This window comes from Dama dama, chromosome 14, assembly GCF_033118175.1.
Source record: "Dama dama isolate Ldn47 chromosome 14, ASM3311817v1, whole genome shotgun sequence".
NCBI lineage: Eukaryota > Metazoa > Chordata > Mammalia > Artiodactyla > Cervidae > Dama > Dama dama.
The window spans coordinates 9,559,206-9,580,140 of NC_083694.1; positions in this window are offsets into that span (position 1 = coordinate 9,559,206).

Sequence of the window (20,935 nt, forward strand, 5' to 3'; positions counted from 1 at the left end):
TTTGCGACCCTGTGGACTGTAGCCCACCAGGCTCCTCCATCTGTGGGGATTCTCCAGGCAAAAATACTGGAATGGATTGCCATGCCCTGCTCCAGAGGATCTTCCCAGACTAGGGATAGAACCTGCATTATTGGCAGGCGGGTTCTTTACCACTAGTGCCACCTGGGAAGCCGACACCTGAAACTAGCACATCGTAAATCAACTATACTTCAATAAAAAGAAAGAAAGAAGTATATGTATTATGCTATACATGTATTTCAACACCCAAAGCAAACTTGATAACAAATATACAAAAAGATACATTTAATAATAACAAATAAATGTACAGGGAACTGTCCCCCTACCCAAATGTTCAAATAATCCCCTGGAAGGTGGAAAAGAGAAATGAAAATAAGAAGAACCAGATACAACAATTCATGCTTAATCTTAGAAGGGAGATCTCCGCATGTCCCACACTACTGTATCTCTAGATGTTTTTCTAAAGAAAGAGTGCCTCTGCATTGTTGTCTTACATGCAGACGTCTTACAAATAACTACAATATTTGCTAGTTATTGCTCACTAGGTCCCATCAGCATAATGTTACCAATGCAATGGGCAAGCAAGGTGCCACTGGAAGAGAAATGCAAGCAAGTCCTCTATTTTCTAAATCATGATATATAGCTGGAGAGCTGATATACCCCAGAGGTGGGACAGTAAAGGTGTCTTACTGGCCTTACCAGCTGAATGCAAACTGCTTCTGATTGTCATCTTATTTTTTTGTTTTTGTTCTTCATTTATATTTTGTGCTTTTCAGGTAATTTAAGTATTTTTCTACCCATAACACAATGATATCCTCCACATTGTCCATACTATTGGCAGTTTCATAGATCACGTTTAGATCTTATTTCACTTGGAGTTTACCTTTATATAAGGCATTCATTAGAAATCCAATCTTATTTTCCCCCTATGCCATATAACCCAAATGCATGTATATTCCAGTTGGTACTGCTAGTCTACACAAATCCCACCATGCCCACACCTTGGGGTTGGCAACAATGTCAGGCAAGATGGAGTCGAATCCCTGTAGCCTGTTTCTGCTGCTCATTAAAACTAGAAACTAAGGACAACACTAACAGCAACTGCTAGAAAACACAGATAAGCCTACAAGAGCAGGTATCACAGAGGAGAGCACAGTCTAGACTTCAGGACCTGTTCGTGGTTAATTTCACTTTTTTTTTTTTTTTTTTTTGCTTTTTTCTCCCCGTGTCTGCAGAGGGTGGGGCTCAGTTCTGGAACTGAATTATGAATCAACACAGAAAAAAAAACAAAAAAAAAACTCTGAACGATATTCTCCTCTTTCTAGTCAGAAGATTGTAAAGGGATCATGTGAAACAGAGGATGTGGGAGGAGTCACTTTTTTTTTTCTTTTACTCCCTTTTCTTTTGCCCCTAAGGTCATCCTCTTAGAACTTCACAGCAGTGCTCAGGCTTCTAATGCATTGTTCTCGGGGACCTTCTCTTTGTATTTCCCATTTCACGGACTACCTATCTGCTTGATTCAAAGTCACACCCAATGATCCTCAGAGTCCAGATTACAGATCACAGGTTAGGTCCTGATCACCATATCCCAAGCTCTGTCTCTCTCTAAGCATATTCTAATTGATGATATATACTAAGTTCTCATTGAGGGCAGGAGGAGAAGGGAGCAACAGAGGGTGAGATGGTTGGATGGCATCATCGATTTAATGGACATGAGTTTGAGCAAACTCCGAGAGATAGTGAAGAACAGGGAAGCCTGGTGTGTTGCAGTCCATGGGGTCCCAAAGAGTCAGACATGACTGAGCAACCAAACAACAAAAAATGTTCTCACAGTCTAGCTTCATGTCTTAACCTATGTTCTATATCTTTAATCTACAATAGCCAATAAAACTGATCAAAACACAGAGATGACTCAGGTCCCTTTACCCTTTACTCATTCCACTAACTCTTCTTTATAAATCTATGTATCTCCATGAAGAAATTGGGAGTAGAATGACTATAGGATTTAAAAAATGGGTAAAAATTCTGAGGAAAACTCCCCAAAGGGGAATTACTTTATAAAATAAGATATTTTCAATGGAAATGGCCAGAGTCCTGCTTCAAAACAGATGAAATGTTAAAGAGTTATAATGGAAAATTAGTTCTAATTGGTGCCAGGCTATTTGCAACTAATTTTTATGAGTTAAAGATACATTGTACTTCTCATGAAAGTGGTTCATACTAAACAACATTTGCTTTATGAATTTTTGGCATCTTCAACACCAGCTGTAATGACTACATAATAATAATGCATTCCAAAATTAGTCAACCTTCATATTTCTCTTGCAAAAATATCTCTTAAGTGTGTTTTTTCACTTTTAATACTACAGCACTTAAGACGTCAATGAGATTTCCAATATGAGGACCTAGGACAATAGATGGGAGAAGTAGCTGTAAGAACAGTAAGCAAAGTGGCAGAGGAAGATTGAGTGTGAACTGATGGGGATGTTGATACATCTGTGAGGCTCCCTATTAGCATTTCTCACTTTTTGATTCCATGCATATTGCATCACATGGTCACAACCAGGACTATTTTCTTCTTGGATTGAATGGATTTCCAAGGCTGATCATTACCATTCTCCTTACCGATCATGTAACAGAGAAATCATCTAGACCTGTTACGGAAGTAAACTATATCTCGAAACTGCAGCACAAGCAGTGGATAGTGAAAAATATAAAGATAAAACAAGAGAGATACAAAAAAGAAGAAGAAAGCACCTATGTTAGATTTGGCGTTCGTAATTCATACAGAAAATATTCATGGAGTGTACTGTTGTTGTTCAGTTGCCTAGTTGTGTCCGACTCTTTGAGACACCGTGAACTGCAGCACACCGGGCCTCACTGTCCCTCGCCATCCCCTGGAGTTTGCCCTGTTTATGCCCACTGCGTCAGTGATGCCATCTCCTTCTCTGTCGCTCTCTTCTCCTTTTGCCCTCAGTCTTACCCAGAATCAGTGGAGTGAGTGTATTAGCATCAATAAAAGGTAGTTAATAAAACAGCTATGAATAAGAGTTGTAATATCTTGGGATTCTTCACTTAGGCGTGCTATTTTGACATATTACACAGAGATTGTTTTGTACCATTAGACATATTTCCTAGGTTTAAGACAGGTTTGAAGTTTATGTTTGGTAGTCAGTAGCCAGACTCTCAATTTACAATATCCAGAAGTTTACAGACCATCACCCTTCATTCAGTTCAAGAGCAAGAAAGAGTAGAATTATGGACAAACAGGCTAAAATTGATCATAACAACAACACATACTCAGAGATCCATAAATATAGGTAACCTCAAGCTTTATTTATCTGTGCTAGAGATAGATTCAAAGCAAACACCAAATTCCATGAACTCAGAGGGGGAAATTGATCCCTAGGAAACAGTAGAGAAACATACTGCTTAACACAGGGCCCGGGAGCTAAATTGTTATTTAGGAAGATGACTACATACCATGACCCGGGGGCTAAATTGTTACTTATTTAAGGAAGATGACTACATACCATGAAAATCCCAAGTGGTGCTAGTGGTAAAGAACCTGCCTGCCAATGCCGGAAATATAAGAGATGTAAGTTTGATCCCTGGGTAGGAAGATCCCCTAGAGGAGGAAATTGCAAGGGTAAAGCATCTGCCTGCAATACAGGAGACCCGGGTTCGATCCCTGGGTTGGGAAGATCCCCTGGAGAAGGAAATGGCAACCCACTCCAGTACTCTTGCCTGGAGAATCCCATGGACAGAGCAGCCTGGTGGGCTACAGTCCACAGGGTCATAAAGAGTCAGACATGACTGAAGTGACTGATCACACATGCACACGCCTACATACCAGAATTTCCCATTTTAAATTTCAAAAATTACTTGTTATGTTATTAATAGATGATATCCAAAATTTCCTAATTCTTTGCTGCTAATACATATTAAAAAAACTCCAACTGCAGCTACCCCATATTCTATTTTCTGCTTCCTCAGCTCAGTAGGATCACCACACTGTGCAAATTCCACCTCTTTTTTGCAATTATTTCTGCTTAGACAGAGAACAGGAAAATCGCCTCACCTTGTGAGCTTCTCCCCTCTGAGGGTTTGCAGTCCTGTGTTGCCTGAATATAAATTGCCTCATATATTTTTTCCAGGGTCTAATGCCAAATAACTGTAGTATTAGATGTCAATTCAATCATTTTCTCCTTTAATCCAAGGCTACACAAGAACCTGTCTTGAATCATATGTCCAGAAAGATGGCCAACATTTCTACAAAATGGTCACAATGAGGTATTTTTAAAGACATGTATAGTATTCATTACATACTATTTGTGTAGGTGACAGTAATGTATGTGTCAATAAACGTGTATGAAAAGATTCAGTAAACCAAGAATTATCTTTAAGTTTTGTGTGTGTGTGTGTGTACATGTGTGTACACATATACTCAGTCATGTCCATCTCTTTGCGATTCCATGGACTATATAGCCTACCAGTCTCCTCTGTCCATAGGATTTCCCAGGCAAGAATATTGGAGTGGGTTGCCATTGCTACTCCAAAGGATCTTCCCAACCCAGAGATTGGACCCAAGTCTCTTGCATTTCCTGTATTGGCAGGAAGATTCTTTACCATTGAGTCACCTAGGAAGCCCCATCTTTAAGTTGCCTGGTAACATTATCCATCTGAACATTTAACTATTTTTTTTTTCAGCATTATTTTGTTCTTAAAGAAGTAGACCTCTCATGCGTTGAATAATTAATCTGACAGATAAGCCATTTAGCCATATTTCTATCAATTTTAAAATTAGTTCTACAACTTAAAATGTGCACGTATCTATAAAATGCCTTTAAATTTTTTTTTTAATCAGAGTACAGTTGATTTACAATGTTGCATTAGTTTTAGGAGTGCAGTAGAGTAAATTAGTTATGCATATACAAATATCCACTCATTTTTACATTCTTTTCCCTTATAGGTCATCACAGAATATTTAGTAGAATTCATCTTGTGTTTAAAGTACTCTATGTAATATTGTTGAATTGATGGGCTGTTCAGATTTTCTTTCCCTAGTTTTGCAATTTTATAATTTTACTTCAAGTGGATATTTGCCATTGTATGAAATTGTTTGCTGACTCGAATTACATTCCTGGAAATTATGAAGAATTTTTTTCAGAAAACTAACAGATGTCTCAGAAAAATCTTATTATATCAGAAGCATTTATTCTTACAGGGGTTGTGGAAATAATGCATGTACACAGAAAACACACTTAGCTTTTCGTGTGCTACACTGCATTACAGTCATATCTGATTAGATGTAGCATTTGTCCACTTCAATATTTCCTCAGGAACTGCCAGTTCTGAAATACAGAGATGGCTAAAAATACATGAGTTACATACTAGCTGTTAGAAACTTTATGTGAAGCAGTTTCTCTAAGAGGAAACAGGAATTACATACAATATTTTGAAATTTTTGATAGGACAGGTAATGACACTTCACATTTTTCTTTTCAGTTTGTGAACCATACATCTTCTAAAATCAATTTTAAATCCTCTATCTTATTGCACTTTTGTGAAGGTGCTGGGGCAGTAACTTCTTCTTTAACTGACACTCAGATCTCACATATCAAGAAGAAATAAAGTATACCTTCAAATTACCTAATATATAAATGTTGACGCTCAGTTGCTAAGTCATGTCCAACTCTTTGCGACCCCATGGACCGTAGCCCACCATCCTCTTCTGTCCATGGAATTCTCCAGGCAAGAATACTGGAGCAGATTGCTATTTTCTCCACCAGGAGATTCTCCCAACCCAGGGACTGAACCTGTGTCTCCTGCATTTCTTGCATTGCGGGCATCTCCTGCAATGGCTCAGGATTCCCACTGAGCCACCTGGGAAGTCCACTATATATGTATCATTTTACACTTTAAAATTTGAATTACTTTCTAAATGATTCTTATTCACTGTATACTACATTCATTCAAATCAGAAGCAGAAAAATATACAAGAATCCTGATATTTAAGAGTGTCATTATACAGCTTCACAGTGTTCTGAAGTTTTACAAAGGTGCTCCACTTTTGTAAAGATGTATGGATCATGAAAACCATTGCAACACTTACAGTTAAAACTTGTCTAAAAGGTCTCTCAGAATTGAAACTGCATGAAAAAGTATGCTTTCTCTTGATACAAATTCTGTTTATTAATTGAAGACATTTATAATTAAAAGCATCAAACTCAATTATCCTCTTCCAAAACACAAACCTTCTGTCTTCAAGATGAGTAAGAATTACAGAAGTTGTTTTGATTGCTCTGTGTCCAAGGACTTCATTCCTAAGTAATTTTTATTCAAGCATATAAAATAATAATCCACAACTCTACCATGTCAGAAATGCAGGTCTATGGGGAAATTGAAGATGGTCAATATGTACAAGTGCTAAGTCACTTCAGTCATGTCTGACTCTTTGTGACCCCATTGATTATAGCCTGCCAGGCTCCTCTGTCCATGGAATTTTTCAGGCAAAATTACTGGAGTGGGTTGCCATGCCCACTTCCAGGGGATCTTCCCAATCCAGGGATTGAACCCGTATCTCTTATGTCTCCTGCATTGACAGGTAGGTTCTTTAACACTAGCCCCACCTGGGAAGCCAATAAGTACAAGACTCCTCAGCAAAAAAGTGCTACCATCTGAGCTTGAGGGGCTCCCAATATACAGGGCTTGGCAAAGAGAGCCAATCACTCTCTCTGTTCCTCCTCCTCACCCCAGGTATCTTATGTCTCACAGTCCTACTCCATCATAAGAATCACATGTGGTGTCTGAAAAAGGAACACAAATTGTTGAGGTCATCCAGACTCAATGAATGAGACTGTATACAGGGGAACGGTCATGCCCTGGGATAGGATGTTAGGCAAGATCTATAGATTAATTCCTACATTCCTATAAATTTGAACAGGACGATTTGGTCCAGTGCTTCCAAGAGTGTGGTCCTTGGACCAGGAGCATAAACATCACCTGAGAAGTTAGAACTGTCCAATTCTAGGGTTGAATCCTAAACCCACAGAATCAGAAACTCTGGGGGGTAAAACCCATAATTCTCTGTTTTAATTAGCCTTGTGAGCCATTCTAATGTACACTAAAACTTGAGAACCACTCATCCAGACCAATCTTAAAAACAAGGGACCACAACTGATGAACCCCTTGGTTTCCTGGTTACAGTACAAACTGTTTCTCTGGAAACATGCCTTGAATTAGTTGATAACTTTCATTGATCTGCTCCAGACTTTCCAGTTCCTGACCTGTATAAGGGCCTTTCCTTCACTTTAGTCAGTCAACCTCACACAACTAACTTGATTTCTGTTTTACTTTTGTGTGTTATGCTCTGTCACTCCGTCATATCCAACTCTTTGCAACCCAGTGGACCCTGTCAGGCTCCTCTGTCCTTGGGGTTTCCCAGGCAAGAATACTGGAGTGGATTATCATTTTTATATAAATATTAATAGAGATAACAGATAATTAATATAGACTAGAGATCTCTTCAAGAAAATCAGATATACCAAGGGAACATTTCACGCTAAGATGGGCTCAATAAAGGACAGAAACGGTACAGACCTAACAGAAGCAGAAGATATTAAGAAGAGCTGGCAAGAATACACAGAAGAACAAATATTATCTTCATTACCCAGATATTCATGATGGTGTGATCACTCACCTAGAGCCAGGCATCCTGGAATGTGAAGTCAAATGGGCATTAGGAAGCAACACTATGAACAAAGCTAGTGGACCTGATGGAATTCCAGCTCAGCTATTTCAAATCCTGAAAGATGAGGCTGTGAAAGGGCTGCACTCAATATGCCAGCAAATTTGGAAAACTCAACAGTGGCCACAGGACCAGAAAAGGTCAGTTTTCATTCCAGTCCCTAAGAAAGGCAATGCCAAAGAATGTTCAAACTACTGCACAATTGCACTCATCTCACACGCTAGTAAAGTAATGCTCAAAATTCTGCAAGCCAGACTTCAGCAATACGTGAACCGTGAAATTTCAGATATTCAAGCTGGATTTAGAAAACTCAGAGGAACCAGAGATCAAATTGCCAACATCCGCAGAAACACAGAAAAAGCAAGAGAGTTCCAGAAAAACATCTATTTCTGCTTTATTGACTATGCCAAAACCTTTGACTGTGTGGATCACAATAAACTGTGGAAAATTCTGAAAGAGACAGAAATACAAAACCACCTGATCTGCCTCTTGAGAAATCTGTATTCAGATCAGGAAGCAACAGTTAGACCTGGGCATGGAACAACAGACTGGTTCCAAATAGGAAAAGGAGTACATCAAGGCTATATATTGTCATCACACTTATTTAACTTATATGTAGAGTACATCGTGAGAAATGCTGGGCTGGATGAAGCACAAGCCAGAATCAAGATTGCCAGGAAAAATATCAATAACCTCATATATGCAAATGACACCACCCTTATGGCAGAAAGTGAAGAGGAACTAAAGAGCCTCTTGATGAAACTGAAAGAGGAGAGTGAAAAGATTGGCTTAAAGCTCAACATTCAGAAAACTAAGATCATGGCATCTGGACCCATCACTTCATGGCAAATAGATGGGGAAACAGTGGCAGACTGTTTTTTTGGGCTCCAAAATCACTGCAGATGGTTCCTGCAGCCATGAAATTAAAAGACACTTACTCCTTGGGAGAAAACTTATGACCAACCTAGACAGCATATTAAAAAGCAGAGACGTTACTTTGCCAACAAAGATCCAACTAGTCAAGGCTATGGTTTTTGCAGTAGTCATGTATGGATGTGAGAGTTGGACTATAAAGAAAGCTGAGTGCCAAAGAATTGATGCTTTTGAACTGTGGTGTTGTAGGAGACTCTTGAGAGTTCCTGGGACTGCAAGGAGATCCAACCAGTCCATCCTAAAGGAGTCAGTCCTGAGTGTTCATTGGAAGGACTGATTTTGAAGCTGAAACTTCAGTACTTTGGCCACCTGATGCAAAGAGCTGACTCATTGGAAAAGACCCTGATGCTGAGAATGACTGAAGGTGGGAGGAGAAGGGGATGACAGAGGATGAGATGGTTGGATGGCATCACTGACTCGATAGACATGAGTTTGGATAAACTCTGGGAGTTGGTGATGGACAGGGAGGCCTGGCAAGCTGCAGTCCATGGGGTTGCAAAGAGTCAGACATGACTGGGTGACTGAACTGACTGACTGACTGACTGACTGACTGACTGACTGACTCAGTAGAGATAATAATCACCTTCCCTTTATGGAGCCAAGACATGTCATAAACAAATTCACCTCAAGAATCTATGGTATTTGTTCCAGTTTCCCAGGAGATTAACACTTACTATTAGCACTTGTTAAATTTCTGCAACATGAATCTAATCATGTGTTTGTGGCACAGATATTGTCAGTAATAATTATTAGTTTTAAGTTAACTCATTGTAACATCACATGAGTATATGTGTGTGAATACACAATGCCCCAAATTGTTAATTTTTATCATAATGAAAATACTGTTCTTATTAAAACACTCCTTTTACAAATTCCCCTGACATATTTTCACTGCATATTTTGCAACTCTCTACTCAGGGCCACCGAACATAAGGGATATAAAGCTCTGAAATCTTTATGACTTTACACTTAGGGAGTGATATTGGAGGTTTGTGTAGGACGTGGTGCAAAGCTTTCTCTAGGGATTCATTTATACATTTAATTCGGGTTAACGTCATGGTCAGTATGAGGGATCCATGTCCAGTGCAGAGTTCTTGCTTTTAGATTAACATCTTTTCTGATGTCACTTCTTCAAAGCAGCATTTACTCAGTATAAGGAAATCTAATAGCACCAGGAGTGCTTGATCTCTAATTATAGGAATAGCTCATGTCTGAGAAGATCTAAGCATTGTTGAAACTGTGGCTCTTTATAGTCAGGAAGATGCCAATACTTTTAAGGACTGGCCACAGTCTAACCTTTTATCAGGTCCAAAGGCCAAGAAGCACCTGTTCAGAGATAAACTGAGGAATATTAGCTTTTTAAGAGTTTATTTCAGTAAAATACAATTTGAATCAAGCAGTGCCAAACTGGCATTAATGAAGAGCACCCCACCAAACAGCCCTGGGGAAAGACGGAGGAAGCAAAGGCCGAGCACTATTTGATTGGTTACAGCTTAAGTTTTGGAAAAGGCTAGTTGGTTGTTTGTGATTGGTTGCCTGTAGGTTTTTAATTTTAACTGAGGCATTTACAGGTTTGGGGGTGCTTATGTATTCAGGTCACCTGTCTCCCAGCCTCCTTGTTTAATTAAACCCACCTAGATGGCTTACTGATAAAGAATCCACCTGCCAAAACAGGAAACACAAGAGATGTGGGTTCAATCCCTGGGTTGGCGAGACCCCTGGAGTAGGAGATGGCAACCCACTCCAGGATTCTTGCCTGGGAAATCCCATGGACAGAGGAGTCTGGTGGGCTACAGCCCATGGGGTCACAAAGAGTCAGACATGAGTGAGCACACACACATGTAATGAAAGCTGTTTTGGTGCTTGTGTGGCTGACTGCTGCTGCTGACAAACCAGGCCTTAGGAAGAGGGCCTCAGATTCTTCTATATGTGCAGCTTCAGGCGGCAGCAGTCCAAGCATTTGTACCTTTTAGTTTCACTTCACATCTCATTTAGTAGCTCACAATAAATGGCAATGGGCATTAAGAATCCGACTGCCAACACAGGAGACACAGGTTTGGCCCCTGACCCCAGGAGATCCCATATGCCAAGGAGCAGCTTAGCCTGCGGGTCACAACTATTGAGCCTGCGTGCTGCGGCTCCTGAAGCCTGTGCACCCCAGAGCCTGCGCTCTGCAACAAGGGAAACCACAGCAATGAGAAGGCCATGCGCCAAAACTGCAGAGGAGCCCCCTGCTTGCCACAACTAGAGCAAAATCCATAGTCAGAAAAAAAGAAATATTTTTTTTTTAAAAAAGACTTCAGAAAACTTGCTTTTTTCCATCCTTCTTCTCAACCCCTGCTTCATTTTTTTTTTCCTTTTTTAAAAAATATTTTTCTTCTTGCTAGCTAGGAAACAGGCATTAAGTTGATCATGAAGAATATCCTAGTTATATTACAAAATAAATTCAGGTGTTTAAATTTCTTCGCCTAACAAGAATGGTGTTTGCTGATTCCTTGAACAATATGTAAGATATATGCTGCATAAAAAAGGCAAGCAATAATTTCCTTCTATCATAATAAAAGCAGGGTTGCTTTCTAGATAATGTTAATAAAGCATTGCATAACTATTTTCTCACGTGTTACAAGTTTAATATATACTATAATTATATCACAAGAAATTGAGTTGATAAGTCATGCCTGTGATGATTCTTAACACTGAAGATACATATTAATTCAAATAAGGCATATTAATCACTTTCTGGTAAAAAAGAAAATCTATAGCTTGGTAGCTATGTCTAGGTACAATGTGGTTAGTTGTTTAGAAAAATGCAGAATTATACATCTGGCCTCTCTGGTTCATCATGGATCAACTTAAACTTTTTACTTTATGATGACATGAAAATGATATGCTTTGCATTTTGAATTTTCATCTTCCCCTGAGCTAGCACAACACAGTAAGATATTCTCTCTAATGGTGGGTAGTGGCAGCCGCAGCTCCCAGCCAGCCAGGTGACCACAAGAGTGACCAGCCAATATTTTTAAAACTGTTTTCTACCCATACATGGACCCTGTTTTGCACATCAGTACAGTATTCTAGAAGTGACATGAGATACTTAACGTGCATGCGTGCTGTTGCTCAATCATATCCTACTCTTTAGGGACCCCATGGACTATAGCCCTCCAGACTTCTCTGTCCATGGGATTATCCCAGCAACAATACTGGAGTGGGATTTTTTTTGCCATTTCCTGCTCCAGAGATACTCAAAACTTCAGTATAAAATAGGCTTTGTGCCAGATGATTTTACCCAACTGTAGGCTAACCTAAGTGTTCTGAGCATGTTTAAGATCAGCTAGGCTAAGTATGATGTTGTTAGTTTAAATGTATTAAACGCATTTCAGACTTAATGATATTTTCACCTCCAGTGAGTTAATTGGGACATAACCCCATTATAAATGGAGGAAGAATTGTTGTGAAATAAAGAAAGAAAACCTCGGGACTTCCTTGGTGGTCCAGTGGTTAAAAACTCTGCCTTTCAATGCAGGGGGTGTGGGTTCAATACCTGATGGGGAGACTAAGGTCCCTTGTGTTGTGGGGTGAGGCCAAAAACTTAAAAAAAAAAAAAAAAGAAAGAAAGAAAGAAAACATAACCTCATTTAAGATGAAGTCAGGAGGCCTCATGCAAGGGGAAGGTTCTCACATGAACCACTCATGCAGCCGGCATAAACAGGAAGAGGAGAAAGATGAGAACCACACAGGCAAGGGAAACACTAATAACAGGGGAATTTCACCTCCTGCTTTGAAGAAAAAGCAAAATCCTCCTCTGCCAGCAGCAATGTTCCTCCCTCCATGTACAACAAATGAGAAGCTGCCGCAGCCTTGAATTTTTGTTCTTCTCCCATGAACTTTTGTTCTTGGGACAAATGTGGACAACCTAATTTCCTTCCAATACCTAATAAAAGCAAGTCTTTCTCCTTCGTTCCCCAGATTTGCCTGTGAGTCACCAAAGCTTGCCTGTCCTGAATTGCAATCCTCTGCTGTTCCTGGATAAACCTATAACTGGTAAAATAACCAGCTGTCTTGTTTTTTAATGTTGACATTACATAAAATACATATTTTAACATTCTGTATTGGTTAGATTTATTCATGTAAATATTTCCTTAGCTATCCATCTTCTTTTACATGACATTATTCATCCTTCATCTCACAGCTGGCTTTCCTCCTGCTGTCAGTAATCTTTCTGAGTAAAGATGCTAAGTGCTTTACTTCCTCATGTCCTTCTCTCTGTTCAATAAAATAACCTGGCATCCAGACCCCAATAAGATGGTTATTTTGAGACATCAGTCTACCATCTTCTCCATCTGTTAACTTTCAGAATATAGTTGCCATTCCTTTCCTCAACACCTCATAACCAATTTATTGGCCTGTCGTGTGGCAAGCAGAGGGAACTTGGACTCAGTAAGAGAAGGTAGAGTTTTAAATTTTTTGTTTGGTCTTTGGGTCAGATAATTTCAGTCTAGATTCCACACGTGGCTTTCCTGCATTCTGAACTGATATCTTAATCATAGAAATAGCTTATGGCCTGTGTCTATATAGAAGAGTTTTGTTCTTTTTTTTTTCTGTTGATAATTTTTCTTGCTATTTTTAAAGACTGATTCTTATATTATGTACCTAAAATTTATAAAAGTGTCTTAAAAATGGGTGCACAGTTTTTCACCTATATTAAGATGTATAGTATCTGTCAGTTCAAATCAGAGGATGCATTCTATGCCTATTGGCAAGTAAACCTGGACTCTTTTGAGTGACTTGACTGTCCTATTCTGATTTCTTGTTGTTGCTCAGTCACTCAGTTGTGTCCGACTCTTTGTGACCCCACGGACTGCAGCACTCCAGGCTTCCCTGCCCTTCAGCAACTTCTGGAGCTTGCTAAAACTCATGTCCATTGAGTTGGTGATGCCATCCAAACATCTCGTCCTCTGTTGTTCCCTTCTCCTCCTGCCTTCTATCTTTCCCAGCATCAGGGTCTTTTCTAATTCTGATTAATAGTACTATCAAGTCTGTTTAGCCTCTGAACAATAAATCAGGAGAAGACCACTCATTTATATGATTAACAGGTAAAAGGATGCAACATTTATTAAGCATCTATTCAAAGCAGGCATTGTGCAACAAAGGCATATAAGTTGTCTAAAAAGCCAATCCTACTCAAAAGACACCAGCCCAGGTGGGATGCATGAGACAAGTGCTCCAGCCTGGTGCGAGGACCCGGGGGAATCGGGTGGAGAGGGAGGTGGGAGCGGGGATCGGGATGGGGAATACGTGTAAATCCATGGCTGATTCATATCAATGTATGACAAAACCCACTGAAATGTTGTGAAGTGATTGGCCTCCAACTAATAAAAAAAATAAATAAATAAAAAACAAACAAAAAAAAGAAACTATAGAGTAATACATAAATAACTATAATATACTAAGCAGCAGCAGAACACTGGGTAAGTATAGGAGATTTTAGGCAGAAAAATCTAAGCCCAAGTCCCAACTATGTCATTTACTAGCTGTGAGACTTGGATAGGTTACAAAGCTTTGGAAATTCTCACTTTTCCCATCTACCATATGAACTTTAGTAGTAATTTCCTGATATTTCATAATTTTGACTATTAATATAAAGTGCCAACAAAAGGAGACTGTCATGAAAGTTCTATGAACATGCAAAAGGCAAATGTATAGAAATAGACAAAATTTGAGAGGAAATTGAAGTAAATGTTTAAAACAATCTAAAGCTGTTACAAAGACTGAAAAACATCAAAGAATAAATAAAGGTTTGATAACTATTACAGACTACTAAGGATACTGATATTCACTAAACCTAAAACTAAGCTATATACTTTTTAGTTAAAATTTATACAGAAAATATGCATAAAAGTGGACAATCAGGGAAATGTTAAAATATCTTGATGGTGAAAGGGTTATTATCATGCATTATTTCTCAAAGTGAATAAGATTAATGAATATTTTATTATTATTCATGTATGCATTATATGAAACATGTAATGTTTAATAGTAGCAAATTCTAATTTTGAAAATAATATGGTTAGTAAAAGATGAGGATGAATTTCATAATGGCAATGAAGAGTCTCAAAACCAGGTAGTAATTGTGGTAGACAGAGATATGTCATGGTAAGATTTAAGTGTTATGCTAATAACTCATAGTCAGTCGAATACTTTTTTTACTCTTGTATGTATCTGTGAGTATCCCAGGAAAGTGAGGCTTATGTAGGGTGAGTGAGGAACTTGGATTTTTCTCCCTATGTTCAACAAGATTCACTCTGTGCAAAAAAAAAACAATTCATTGAATAAACCCAGGAAGATAAATAAACCCAGGGAAGTCTTCTAAGCTAGGGCTGATTGCTTAACATTTTTCCCTATTCTCTTTAGATGTTCTGAATAATTCTATATGTTCATTGCCAAGCTAAATAAACATTACTTAATTAATAGGTGTATTCATCTGATCACTGAAATGTAATCTGTTGACCTTCCTGTTATGGCAATATGTATGGTTTCTAAATAAAGTTTAGGAAAACTGCCTACATATGTAACAAAAGAGTATGGAAATTCGCATGCAAGGCAATGAAATTTAATCTTTATAAATAATTGTTAAAACTTTCTTAATGAACGGAAATAAATGTCTCAGGTTAAAATACAAATTGATACAAGACCAAGATTGCACATCCAATAGAGTCTTAACATAGTTCACCAACGTTAATGAATAAGACAGAAATGAACTTCACCAAAATGTTATTTGGTGTCTTAGTCTATTTCTAATTGATAATATTACATCCTTATTAATATTAGTGTCATTGTGTATATTTTCAAAAGTGCTAATGATAATATTTAAATATTATAAGCAAAAATTCATAAAATGAAATAAGTTATAGCTATTTTAAAGAAAAATGTTGACTTTTAAGCCTGAAAAGAATAAACATTGACTTAGAGAAAAATTACACTACAATTTAAATTCTAGTTGCCAATGAATTGATTGGGAAAAGCCAGAAACACATTGAATTACTAGATTTTAACACTCCTTTTCTTAAGAAACCGGAGAAACTTAAATTTAAAAATGTAACCAAGATGTAATATCTATCTGTTTTTACGCAAAAGAGAGTAAATAAACAAATGCGACATATAGTTGTTTACTTCGTAAATCTTGTTAGGGTGTCTGAGAGTAGTGTATGTATGATTCCATTAAGGAAACCCCAAATATTGTTCAGTGCCCTTCAGCAGAAACAAAGTGAATGCTATCTTTATATATTGATCTGAGATAGACGAAAAATCTTGATGAGTATAACTATACTATGTTGTTTTGATCAACAAGGAAAAAAAAAATCATTGAAAAATTCCAGGAAAAAAAATTTAAAAATTCAAACAATTGTTCAAATAATAAAGGACTAACCACTGATACAATAATATTATGAAGTATAAATGACCTAGGGACAGGTCAGGTGGAAGAGAGGTTCAGGAAGGAGGGGACATATATACACACACAGCTGGTTCAGTTTTGTTCTACAGCAGAAATAGACACAACATTGTAAAGCAACTATAATAAAAAAAAGAAGGAAAAAGGCACAATGATTAATCGTACAAATTTTTCATAAAACTAATAACTATTATAATAACCACATCATCAGCTCAGTTCAGTTGCTCAGCCATGTCCAACTCTTTGTGACCCCATGGACTGAAGCACACCAGGCCTCCCTGTCCATCACCAACTCCTGGAGTTTACTCAAACTCATGTTCATTGAGTCGGTGATGCCCTCCAACCATCTCATCCTCTGTCGCCCCCTTCTCCTCCTGCCTTCAATCTTTCCCAGTATCAGGGTCTTTTACAAGGAGTCAGTTCTTCGTATCAGGTGGCCAAAGTTTTGGAGTTTCAGCCTCAGCGTCAGTCCTTCCAATTAATATTCAGGACTGATTTCCTTTAGGATGGACTGGTTGGATCTCCTTGCAGTCCAAGGGACCCTCAAGAGTCTTCTCCAACACTACAGTTCAAAAGCATCAATTCTTCAGAGCTCAACTTTCTTTAGAGTCCTACTGTCACATCCATACATGACCACTGGAAAAACCATAGCTTTGACTAGATGGACCTTTGTTGGCAAAGTAATGTCTCTGCTTTTTAATAAGCTGTCTAGGTTGGTCATAACTTTCCTTCCAAGGAGTAAGCGTCTTTTAATTTCAAGGCTGCAGTCACCATCCACATCTGCATTATAGCTATTAACATATTTAATCATTAGGCCAGTCCTAGGAAGTAGATTTATTATCATTCTCAATTACAGATGAGGGATTTGAAGCTTGGCAAAGTTAAGAAACTCAGCTGAGTAATATTCCATTGCATATACGTACCACATCTTTATCCATTCATCTGTTGATAGATATCTAGGTTGCTTCCATGTCCTAGCTATTGCAACTAGTGCTGCAATGAACATCGGGATACATGTGACTTTTACAATTATGGCTTCCTCAGGGTAAATGCCCAGTTGTGGGATTGCTGGGTCATATGGTAGTTTTATTCCTAGTTTTTAAAGGAATCTCCATATTGTTCTCCATAGTGGCTATATCTCTATGGCAGAAACCAATACAACATTGTAAAGCAATTTTCCTCCAATTGAAAAAAAAAGAAAAAGAAACTCGGTTAAGTAGTGTAGCCAGAATTCCCAGCCAGCAGTCCAGCTGCAGACTCCCACACCAGAGGTTTGCTGTGTATCTCCACTGCACAGCATACCAGATCCTGGGATATCGTCCACAACGTGACACATCATGAATCACAGAAGAACAGGCTGTGAGGGGACACATTCAAACCGGGGAAGCAAGAAAAGGATACTGGACTGCTTCTGTGGAGAGTTCTCTCAGAACCAGCTCTTTTAGATACATGGGAGTACACTTTCTAAGGAAAGACCTTCACTCTGTCAGTCTATTCAAACTGCTATAATGAAATACTACGGACTGCATAGTTTAGAAACAATGGAAATTTACTCATCTCAATTCTGGAAGATGGAAGTCCAAGATAAGGGTGCCGGCATGGTGGGGTCCTGGTGAGAGCCCTCTGCTGGAGGGCAGCCAGCCAGCTTCTCACTGTGTCCTCAGGGTGAGAGGGGTGTGGGAGCCCCGTGGGATTTACTGCATAAGGGCACTCATTCCACTTGTGAGGGTTCCACCCCTATCACCCACTACTTCCCAAAGCCTCCCTCCCCTAACACCATCCCACTGTGTGTGTGTGAGGCTTTCAGCATGAGAACGCTGGGGAGAGGAGGGACAGCAGCCCTCAGATCACATCCCACTCTGTTGCTTTATAGCCTGAGGACAACTGTAACAGCAAAACAGTAGGCCAATCGCTACTGAGTTTGAATGATAACTACTTACAATAATTGTCTGAGAAAACCAGTTGCCTATCAGATGAAAGTATGAAGCTCATGAAAACTGGAATTCCATTTTAGAAAGTGGAAATTTCTGCTCCTATAGAAAGTTAAGCTTGATACAGAGCCTCCCTCTGACAGAATGGGACTGCCTCCCTCTCCCCCCAGTAACTCACTGTGCTGCAGTGCAGAATAAATGTAAAGGTCACTTTGTTTTTTTAACACTCTTGCCTTGAATCACAAACCACTATACCTTCAAGGCTCTCATATCATTGTGACACTTTCCTTCTATAATGTTTAATGTTAGCTTACAAATATTTGTTCAGCAGCTATTTTATTTCATTTCTGTTGTATTAAAGGGTAGATTAGATTGACTGATGTCAGAGTCTGGTGTCGAATACAGTGTGATGACTGAATCTCTTTTGTTACACTGACAGATAAAAGTGCCCTATGTGCAAAGATCATTTCATCCTGTATGAGATTTCTTTTTCCATTGAAACACATGCTTGTGATATGAAAACTCATTTTCTGAATACGTCAACTCAATCTGGATCTACTGTCAGTAATATTATGAATTATCAACAGACTTTACATTTTTGTTCAACCAATAGATATCACAGAAGCATGGGCTATAGTACAAAAGACATATTTTCAAAATCTAAACTTTATGCATTTAGGAGTAAGGATACAGCCCAAAGGTACAAGATGATGCAGGAAGATTCTGAACTCAACTCTTCCCATGGGCACAACAAATCTACAACTAGATATAGAATAATTTCTTCTGAAATTATGAAAAATAGAGGGACAGTCTCCACCAAAAAAGGGACAAAAGAACAGCTTCAAGATGAGTAGGAGACACAGATATAATCTTATAAAGACAAACCCACACCCCAATGCTGGTGACCCATAATTGGGAAGGATCACAAAGGTACAGTTATTTTTTCCTGAGGAGCAAGTGATTTGGGCTCCCTGTCCATGCTCCACAGCCCTTAGACCCCAAAGAGGAAAGGCAAGCCCCCAAACACCTGGCTTACCTCAAGACACAAGAAAAAGCTCAAGCACATAATCTAACCTTACATCTAAAGAAACTAGAAAAAGAACAAAGTCCAAAATGAACAGAAGGAAATAAATGTAATATCAGAGCAGAAATAAATGAAGCAGACAAAAAAAAAAGTCAATGAAATTATCCAACATGGGCAGACTTGCGAGGTAAGTGAAATGAATCAAATGGATAAAAACTAAACAATGTGCTAATTTAAACAAACAAATGAACAAAATGGACAAAGTAAAAACAAAGATAGACCAGAGGGGGTGGTGTTCACGTGAGACAAAATTCGACAAAGGAGTCAATGTAATGGTGATGTGTGTTAACAAGGCATGTCGAAGTGATAACTCTGCAATGTTCAGAGATGTTGATCCATGATACTGTATACCTGAAAGTTATATAATAATAACAGACAAATGACAGAATTAGGAAATTGGAAGCAATAACAGTAAAGAAGCAATTGAGAGGTACTGTTTTCCTTATCTAGCGTAGCTAAGATTTTTACAAATTGATTTATCAAGAAATGCAGATTTGGGTATCATATTTAAAGTCTTAATGACAAGTAGTACAAGGATTTGCATGAATTATTTGGTACAGAGATGAAGGGAGTTGAGATGTGAGAAAAATTTTCATTTTTCAGAGGAGACTCAGAAGAATCTGTCTAAAAATTGTAATATGAGGAGGATAAGCTTGATATTTCCTTTTATGGTAGTACAAGACCAACAAAACAAAAATGGATAAAAATAAATGTCTTGAGTTGAACTAGAGATTTAAGATAAGGCAATATATTTTTTAACTAAATATTTAAACCTTTATAGTTTGTTTTTTTATATTTTGCATACATTAATTTCTTTTTAGTTTAGTCACTTCATAAAGAAGTGTTAAATCAGGTTACTGAACCCAATTTCCAATGTGAGGGAATAGTCCCCCTGACACCAACAGATGAGACTTGGAACCCTGACTCAATTCTGACTCTATGTGGTAATAGTATCAGATTCCACAAGTTACAGATTCATTCCTTCAGAACTGCCCTTCTCACATTCCAGATGCTAGTAACAAGCCTGAGCTGTTACCTGTACTTCTGACCGATCAGGCTATTTATTAGAGGTTCCTATGGTCTCCTCTTTGGGTTTCATTAATTTGGATAGAGGAGAGTGAAAAAGTGGGCTTAAAATTCAACATTCAAAAAACTAAGATCATGGCATCCAGTCCCATCACTTTGTGGCAAATAGATGGGGATAAAAGGGAAAATGGCAGATTTTATACTATTGGGCTCTAAAATCACTGCGGATGGTGATTGCAGCCAGTAAATTAAAACACACTTGCTCCTTGGAAGAAAAGCTATGACAATCCTGATGCTGAAACTGAAGCTCCAATACTTTGACCACCTGATGCGAAGAGCTGACTCGCCGGAAAAGACCGTGATGTTGGGAAGATTGAAGGCAGGAAGAGTAGAGGGTGACAGAGGATGAGATGGTTGGATGACATCACTGACTCAATGGACATGAACTTGAGCAAACTCTGGGAGACAGTTAAGGACAGGGAAGCCTGGCGTGCTGCAGTCCATGGGATCACAAAGAGTCAGACATAACTCGGCAACTGAACAACAATTGGCAACTGGCAACTCAGAGAAATATTTCACTTACTAAACACCCATTTATTACAAAAGTATATAACTCAGGAAGAGTTGATGGAAAAAAAATGCACAGGGAATAAAGTATGGAAAGTGAAGAACATCCATGACATACAGGCATGCCACTCTTCCAACATCTCCACATGATCAACCAGGAAGCTCTCCAAACCCTG